Raw genomic sequence first — 8,959 nt, 5'->3', positions numbered from 1 at the left:
GGCGAGTCGTGCGCCTTCACACTAGAGTTTACGGTACGTTAAATACAGGTGCGTTGCACTGAAAAACAGCACAGATCGCTTGACGGGGAGTGAAACTCTGAAGCGCTCAGTCAGTGTGTTCGGCGAGTGAAAATATATCTGTGCTAAACTTATACTTAGCGTCCAACTCACACACTGGCGAGTAAAATCTGAGAATTTATTAGCCAGTGGCTAATATTAGACATCATTTAGTCGCCCAGAGTGAAGATTAGTCGCATATGCGAGTGATTTACTCGCAATGTAGAGGGTTGCCCCCCTCGGTCCGTTCGCAGTGGCGTTCCAAATCACAATCGCGCAAATATGTAACCGCTGCCCCCTCAAGCACGGGTTTTTTTAAATATCCAAAGTATTCCCATACTGCAGATATTACCTTTTTTTTCGGCGGGGATGGAGATTAGATATTATATCTGTCTCTGTCATTTTCTCCGCTGCAGGTGCGTGTAACGTTAAGCAGCCAAGTGAATGCAGAGTGAAGCAGCCGAGCGGAAATAAGTTGCTTGTGCGTGGGTGACATTTTTTTTTATTAATTAAAAAAAAAAAAAAGAAGATATGCAAATGTTTACGGTATGATAATCGTGCACGTTCAAACCGTGATAAACCGTCATACCGGTATATCGTTACAACCCTAGTTCAAGCCTTATTTAGAGGGCCATAATTCGCGCCATGTAGTCGTAGGCCTGACTTTTTTTTACAGCCTATGTACATTACAGATTAACATGGACAGTTATTTTTATTAGCTGTGTAGAGTTAATTCTTCAGAGAGTTTGTTACAGGCACTGGCTGGTGATCACGGAGGACGGCCGCATGGTGACGGGCAGACAGCAGCCTCGTCTGGTGTTGGTGTCTTTGACCTGTGAAGGTGGGCAGCTGTGTCTCAATGGACCCCAGATGGAGTAGTTGAGGGTTCCTCTTCACCAGCCCAATAATGCAGTTGTGGACTGCAGGTACTTAAGTTTTACATAAAGTTGCCCTGTAAGTATTTATATTTACATTATAATGTATGAATTTCACTGCATAGTATAACTGGCCTCAGTGTGATTATAGTGGATGTATGAAGCACTGCTATTTTGATTATTATTACAATTTATTATTTATATTTCTATATTATTATTATTAATTTTTTTTTATTTTAGCATTTTTTATGTGCTTTTGTCATAGTGTAACTGGCTTCAGCGTGATTATAGTGGATATATGAAGCAGTGTTATTTTGCTAATATTATTATTTATATATATATATTATAGTGTTTATTCATGTTTTTAATTAGTTAAAAAATTATATTTTCAGTTTTCGCTTTACATATTTGCATTTTTATGTGCTTTTGTCATGTTTTATTAGTTTTCATATATTTATTTAGATTGCATTTTTTTATTACAGTTTTATTTTGAGTCATTTTAGTACTTTGAATTAAACTTATTTTAAGTTCATTATCAAAGCAACATTTCTATTTTTACATTTTTACATTTAATTCAATTCTACATTTTCTTTTAGTTTAGTATGTAGTTTTTAAACAGTACTCTTATGAATTCAGTTCTCTTCAGGTTCAAACGGGGGTCTAATCAGAGTTCATCATCACATTAACTGTGCACATGTTCCACTAACCAGAAAGCGTCCAAATATTTTTGTCTTCAATTTTAACTATATATATATATATATATATATATATATGTTGTTTTATAATCTAACAAACTCATAAAAAAATGTGTCTTTGCTAACTTTCTTTAAACTACATTCCACTAGTATGGTATTTTGTGATGTAACAGAGTGGCATTCATTTTTTAAGTGTCTAAACAGAGTTCATCATCACATTAACTGTGCACATGTTCCACTAACCAGAAAGCGTCCAAATATTTTTGTCTTCAATTTTAACTATATATATATATATATATATATATATATGTTGTTTTATAATCTAACAAACTCATAAAAAAATGTGTCTTTGCTAACTTTCTTTAAACGAATTAAACTTATTTTAAGTTCATTATCAAAGCAACATTTCTATTTTTACATTTTTACATTTAATTCAATTCTACATTTTCTTTTAGTTTAGTATGTAGTTTTTAAACAGTACTCTTATGAATTCAGTTCTCTTCAGGTTCAAACGGGGGTCTAATCAGAGTTCATCATCACATTAACTGTGCACATGTTCCACTAACCAGAAAGCGTCCAAATATTTTTGTCTTCCTACATTCCACTAGTATGGTATTTTGTGATGTAACAGAGTGGCATTCATTTTTTAAGTGTGGCCATAATTACCTTTTTTGAGTGAAATTGAAGGGGCATGCTGACAAATGCTTGTGTGCCTAGAGTCTTTAGTGTAGACGTTCAGGGCAGGGACTGTGGGGACGATGTGTCTAACTGGCTTACTCGATACCTGGAATCAGACAACACCGTTCGTCTGGTGCATTTTGAACCTCATCTGAAGGCCCAAAGGCCTTCTGAGAAAGAGCCCCTCTTTCCTAAGGATGAAAAGGTTTGATGGAGAGCACTGTACATGTCGCATACTACAAATAAAGATTTAAAAAGTAAAGACATTTAACCACAAAATGATCTCGACACGAGAGTAATTTATTTTTAATATATATATTTTAATATATATATTCACAGCTGTTTCTACCTCATTTTAAAATGTTAAAATTCAGTAGTTTCTTGCAATATAAACAATTTTTTGCAGTCTTCTAGCTTTTTAGCTTTGTCAAAAGTCTCAAAAATCAGTGACCCAATAATACACAAAACCAACACTATTTTGGAAATATTGTGAATCACAATTGTAGTAAATAGCCATCATGACTTTAAAGAAGAGATCTAATGTCTCCTGTGACTTTCTTAGCGTTTCTTCTTATCGGTCACTGCCATTATCTAATCTGATATTTCACAATTTTTCAGGTGGCCTATCCTGATGCTGCTCCCATCATGCTAATGTCAGAGGCCTCTGTTAGGATAAGGATAAGGATAAGGATGTTGCTGTCTTTCAATTTCGTCCCAGTATTGTTGTCAGTGACTGTGAGGCCTTCACCGAGGTATAACGAAATATAATACAGTATTATGCAATGTAAGGGGTGTTGAAAAATAAAACTCTGTTATTCCTTAACTAGGACACATGGGATCATATTCAGATTGGCCAAGTGGAGTTGAAGAGAGTCGTTGGCTGTGGAAGGTAAGGTAGAATATACACTGTTCTCTAATACATTATTTATTCATGTAAAATAATTAATTCTGTGCATTAATATTCAGATGCCTATTTACCACTGTTGACCCTGAGACTGGAATCATCACCCGGAAAGAACCACTGGACACTCTCAAAACGTAAGCGCACACAGACTAATTCACTAATTGAATTAAGATTTACCCAGAGCACATGCACACAGGTTCATGGCTTTTCAGTCAAACATTTTCTTCTTGTACTACTTGCCAAAGAACTTGGCTTGTTTTTCTTTTGTTAATCAGTTACATGTTATCAGGCATGTTAAACTTAAAGCTGTTCATTATTACAGAATCTGTAAAAGAATCACATTATACAGCAGTAGAATAGTTTGTAGAGCACCTTATTAAATTAATGAAGTTTTTTTTTAATAAGGTATTTTATTTTTAAATAAAAAAATAGTATTGTTTACAGTTGTGCAAGAAATCTAATCACATAAGAAGCACTTGCACTGTGCATAGGTTAATTTCATAATATCATGTTGTCATCCAAAGTTTTTATCACTTATTTTTTTTTACTTTATAGCTATCGACTGACTGACCCTAAGCAGAAAACTGCGCCAATATTGGGACAGTACTACACTGTCAAGAAAACAGGTGTCCTTCATGTGGGTGAACCTGTTTGTAAGATCACCTATTGAAATAGCCAGACAGGATGGAATGCAGAACCTTATATCAAAAATCGAATTGCAAGCTGACATGCCACTGCTTACATACACAGTTTCTAAAGTTAGACTGAATCAGTATTCTATTCATAAATTTTCATTGAATAAGAAAAATACAATTATATATAGATTGTTTTGTAAAATGTTCTATATTTGCTGTAGAATTATGGTTGGAATAGATGAAATGTCTTACAGATTCCAAAACCGTTAGGTTTTAGCACTGTTAAAGGATAGTTTACCCAAAATTAAAATTGTCATTATATACTCCAAACTGTTATTTTTTTGTGGAATACAAAATCTTTTTTTGTGTTCCTCAAAACAACACCACAAGGGTGATTAAATAATGACCATTTTCAGTTTTGAGTGAACTAATTCTTTAATGTGAAATGAGAAGATGTGAATTCTGTGATCTGTATTCAGTATTCTATATTTTAGGCACCTCAAAATTACCAATGCATTGAGAAGATAATTATGTTTTATTGTAGTAATGGTCTGGTCTGTAACTGCTCAAATGTAACCGCTCAAATCAGTGCCTTAATTTAAACAGTCTGTGACTCGTATAAGGAATCTGTCAGTAATCAAAACATTGATGTTTTTTCAGTATTGATTTTTCTAAACATATTAAAATGATTCCAACTATTAGACACTGAACTACTGAATAGAATTACTAATACTGTGATTCTGAAAGAGACCAGTCATACTGAACATAAAGCTTTTTGAAACTTAATTGGTACTGTTCTTTTGGAAAACATCCAATAGATGGCGCCATTTCAGTGATTTCAAGAGTTTAATTTGTCGTGGACAACCAGTAAAACATAAACTACCCCTCTGCTTTTCTGTATTTACAGTGTTTAGTTGCTACATATAATGCACTGTGGAAAAATAAATATGGGAAAGAATGTTTTAGTTCATTATTATGTTAATGAGGAGATTTACAAGAATGGTTTTCTAGGTACAGAATTCTCAAAATATTTTATTTATTTAATATTTTAGAATGCATTCTGTTTTATTAGAGTGTTGTCATTTGTTTATACAATCTGTTTTGTGTCAGCAAATGTTTTTTTTTCTTTTTCTCCCTACACGTGCATTGTTCATATCAGTTAAGGCTGTCTGTGACCCAAATTCTCACAGTACCTTCTATCTTTGGTACGTCAAATCGCTCCCAGTGACTGTTTAACTTGGCACTTTATTGTTTTTCAGCTTAATAGCGTATTGCACTCAAAAATAACATATATGTTGTTCTAAGCCTATATGACTTTTTTGTTTTCTTCTGTTAAATTCAAAAGATTGAGATTTGAAGAGTATTGGTCACCAAACAATACTGTTTTGGTTAACATATCTTTTTATGTTCCATAGAAAATAGTCATGTTGGAACAACATGACTGTGAGTAAATGATGACAGGATTTAAAAATTTTTGGGTGAACTATCACTTTAAAGAAAAAGAAGATGTAACTTAGAAAATTAAATGAAATAATCATCATACCATTATCTTGGGAGAGAAAAGTCAATGTAGTGCAGACATCACATGAGAGAGAAGTCCTGTTGATTGTTTATTTAGTATATTTTTATGTGTTTTTGTTATCTTATTGTGTTTTACAATTGTAAATGCAATTATTGCTAAATCTATCCTTCTTCCCAAGCATCATCAATGAGAGACACACACTACCAGGGCAGATGGTTCCTGCCAGCATGTTTGTCACTCACTCCGTAAACTAACTCCTGCGGTTTTAAGTGGGAAAGAGAGTTCATTGTTTTCTTCCTGACGGAAGCCTAGCACATTCACGTGAAATATCTCACTAACGTGACAAACTCAGTGAGCTGGGTAATGACAATCATGTTTGGGCTTTACTCAATTCTGGCAGCGTTTTTCTCACTGTTCATTTAGAAGTGTCCTGTTGTTTCTTTTCTACTTTGATTTAGTGGCTTCTACAGTTCTTGAAAAGCTAAGCAGTTCTAAAGTTCGTTTAGTAACGCTAAACAGGTTACTAAGTTAAAATAACACTACACTGAGATATAAATCTTCTTCCATCATCATGTATCCATGCTCAACCAGGCAGAACCATCCCCAGGTGGGATAATCGGGAATGCTTTCTCAGGCTCTGTGATGAGGGAGGCCCACCCATGTAAATGTTGTCCTGACCCTTAGAATTTTCACGGCGGCCCTGTTACAGGTTGCTTTAGGCACTGTGTCTGTAATTAGTGTACTGGAAGACACCTACGATGAAAAGTGTCTGCTAGATGACAAGTAATTACAGACTCACAAATAATCACAGAGTGACACTGAATGCAACTGCATACTGTCGGTCTTTTGTTGTTGTCTTTTCAGGCAATGGCCCGAAAACCTGTTTTGAGTGGATGCTCTGTAAATAGTTAAAAGGACAAGCTACATCATTAGTTGAGCCTTTTGTTGAGTTTGACAACCAGGGCCAATTCATGGGTTTGTAGAGCTCTTGGGGAAATCATAAAATTGGGACCCACTGGTGTAAAACCAGCCCCACCAGTTGTCATAACTCCATAGACTTGATGAAAATGTGCGGAGCGGTTTCTTTATTCCCAGAGAAATATAATCACTGTACACTGTAAAACATGATAAGCTCAGAATACTCAACTTTTTGGGAAACCGATTACCTAAAAAAAAAAAATCAGGGTGTACAGTGAGTGGTCATTGAAAATTGGTTCTGATATATGTTCTTCACAGAAAATGAGCCAAGGCCAATGAGTCTGAGTTTGAAAAAATAATTTTTAGTATAATTTTTCTTTTGATAAAAAGTGAAAACGGGTCCCACAGACCTGAACACCATACAAGGGTTAAAACTAATTTACCATACATAATATTTTTAATTGCAATTATTTTGATGCAGTAGTACTTCAATATAAATACTACCTTAAAAAATGCTCCTACTGTATGCATTACTCATAAGCTAATCAGGCTAAGTTCAGCATAAACAAAAAAAATGTAACTGCAGTTGTACAATTGAAGATTTGTTTATTCAGTCTTAATTTTTTAAACACTGTGGGTGTTTGAACAAGTGTTTCTGAACATGTCAAACACACCGGAAGATCATCCATCACAGCTGCAGTGCTTACAGGACTTGTAGTGCTTTCATTGACAACAATGGCAGGAGCGTCAGTGATGTCTGGCTCTACCTCTTTGTAACTCTACCTGGAATAAACATAGAGTGTCCAAATGTAAGTTTAACTAACTAGACTAAAACTAGACAGTTGCATTTACTGATACTAGCAGTTCTGTTAATGCTCTGAATACTTACATTTCAAGTCTTGAAGAAATGTGGGTCCTCTTCACACAGGGACACCAGGGAAGCACAAAGGGCAACATTGTGTACATCCTTCAATGACAAAGCAAACATGAACATGTTAAACAAGCAAGCTAACTTTCTTTTATAGATAGTGATGGCGGTATTAAGTGTTGACAAATTAAAACTCACCTGAAGATCATAAACATTTAGAATGTCACGCAACGTCTCTGAAATCTTGCTGGTGCTTGTTGCTTTCTGTGATATGTGGAACTCAGCACAAAACTAGAACACCACACACACACTCAAGTAAGTAGTATATAACCAATAATGGATTTAGAAAACAGAAAGACGAGTATTTGTCCACTGTCCAGAGGGGTATTGCACAAAAGCAAGATAAGGGATTAAGCTGGGATTTTCCAGTTATCCTGGTTGAATTTAGCCCTGACTCAGTTGCATGAAAGCAGGCTAAATTAAGCTAAATTATGTTGCTATGGAGATTTATTCTTTGCAGCTAGCCTGCTCCAGAGCAGGCTAACAACCAGGCTAAGATTAATCCTAGTGATTTATCTGTTAGTTCCGCTGTCAATCCTACTAGAAATTAATGTTTTACAGTCACTCCATGGTCTTCTGTAAATATGTTGCATCATTTTAATTATTCTGCATTAAAATACTAGATATAGTCATTCATCGAAGTATGCCTATTTTAGTGTTATTATGAAGACTGTTCATATTGCTGTCAGAGGTTTGATGAATACATATATTATTGCAGTTGTTGAGAATCTAAGAAATGGCTGATGAAGTTGCAAAGGTGGTTTCATTTAAGTCCATGACGAGGTCAATATGTAGTATATATAGGCTTAAGTCCGATTCAGGTGTTTCCTCTTAACGATGGCGTGCCCTTTGTTGGATGATGTACTAGACGAGGATTACACTGTCAAGGTCCAGAAAAGTATGAAAGACATCGTCAGAATAGTCCATCTGCCATCAGTGGTTCAACCATAATGTTATGAAGTGATGAGAATACTTTTTGTACGTGAAGAAAACGTGAACGCTGCTTGCGTTCAGCGGATATTCTCCAAAATGGCGCTACGGTGAATCGGAGAGACACAGAGGAGACGAATTGTTGAATAAAGTCATTATTTTTGTTTTCTTCGCATACAAAAAGTATTCTCGTCGCTTCATAACCTTACGGTTGAACCACTGATGCATGGCACTGCCACCTCTTTGCTGTCACTCACCCACTGTGTTCAACTAGGTCCTGTAGATCAGCTATGCGGTGACGCAAACAAGCACCGCCTGCCACCGCCACTTTGCTCACAAACACTTATGACTCTTACTGTATGTCTGCTTCTCACATTCTCCCATTGGGGGCAACGGGAACAGTAGCCTTCGTTTTCTGACTATCCTGTTGTGCAGCATGTTAGGTCAAGATAAATAATACATTTACATATGTAAACATATTTATATGTATTCATGTACAGTGCGCTTCAGAAGTGGATCTCCTCTTCCTGCCCTTGCTCACTATTATAGTATGGCAGCTCCTTGCCTTCGAGCAGCAAGCTGCCTTGTGTTGAGCACGAAGTGATTTGGTTGCGGTCTCATTCATTCAAATGACGCATGGGAACAGACCATCGCACATGAGTGGCCAAGGGACTAGATTGTGTCAGTGGACCTAAAATATGTCTGCTTCATAGGCTTTGGCTCACCTCAGTCACCTGGTCTTTTATGCTAGAGCATTTGGACCGTGACTGTATGCTCTGTATGGTAATGCTTAAGCTTAGATACGGTTATACACCCA

General features: G+C 35.8%; 1 pseudogene; it reads left to right on the top strand.

Annotated features, from left to right (window-relative positions):
• The first annotated feature begins 729 nt into the window (after window positions 1-729).
• LOC107739247 (mitochondrial amidoxime-reducing component 1-like) lies at window positions 730-4,182 on the top strand (annotated as a pseudogene).
• The last annotated feature ends 4,777 nt before the right edge of the window (window positions 4,183-8,959 follow it).

The sequence above is a fragment of the Sinocyclocheilus rhinocerous genome, unplaced genomic scaffold (genome assembly GCF_001515625.1).
Source record: "Sinocyclocheilus rhinocerous isolate Xijiao unplaced genomic scaffold, SAMN03320098_v1.1 scaffold495, whole genome shotgun sequence".
Taxonomy (NCBI): domain Eukaryota; kingdom Metazoa; phylum Chordata; class Actinopteri; order Cypriniformes; family Cyprinidae; genus Sinocyclocheilus; species Sinocyclocheilus rhinocerous.
The sequence above is the reverse complement of the archived record's forward strand: the minus strand, read 5'-3'. Positions and strand labels throughout refer to the sequence as shown.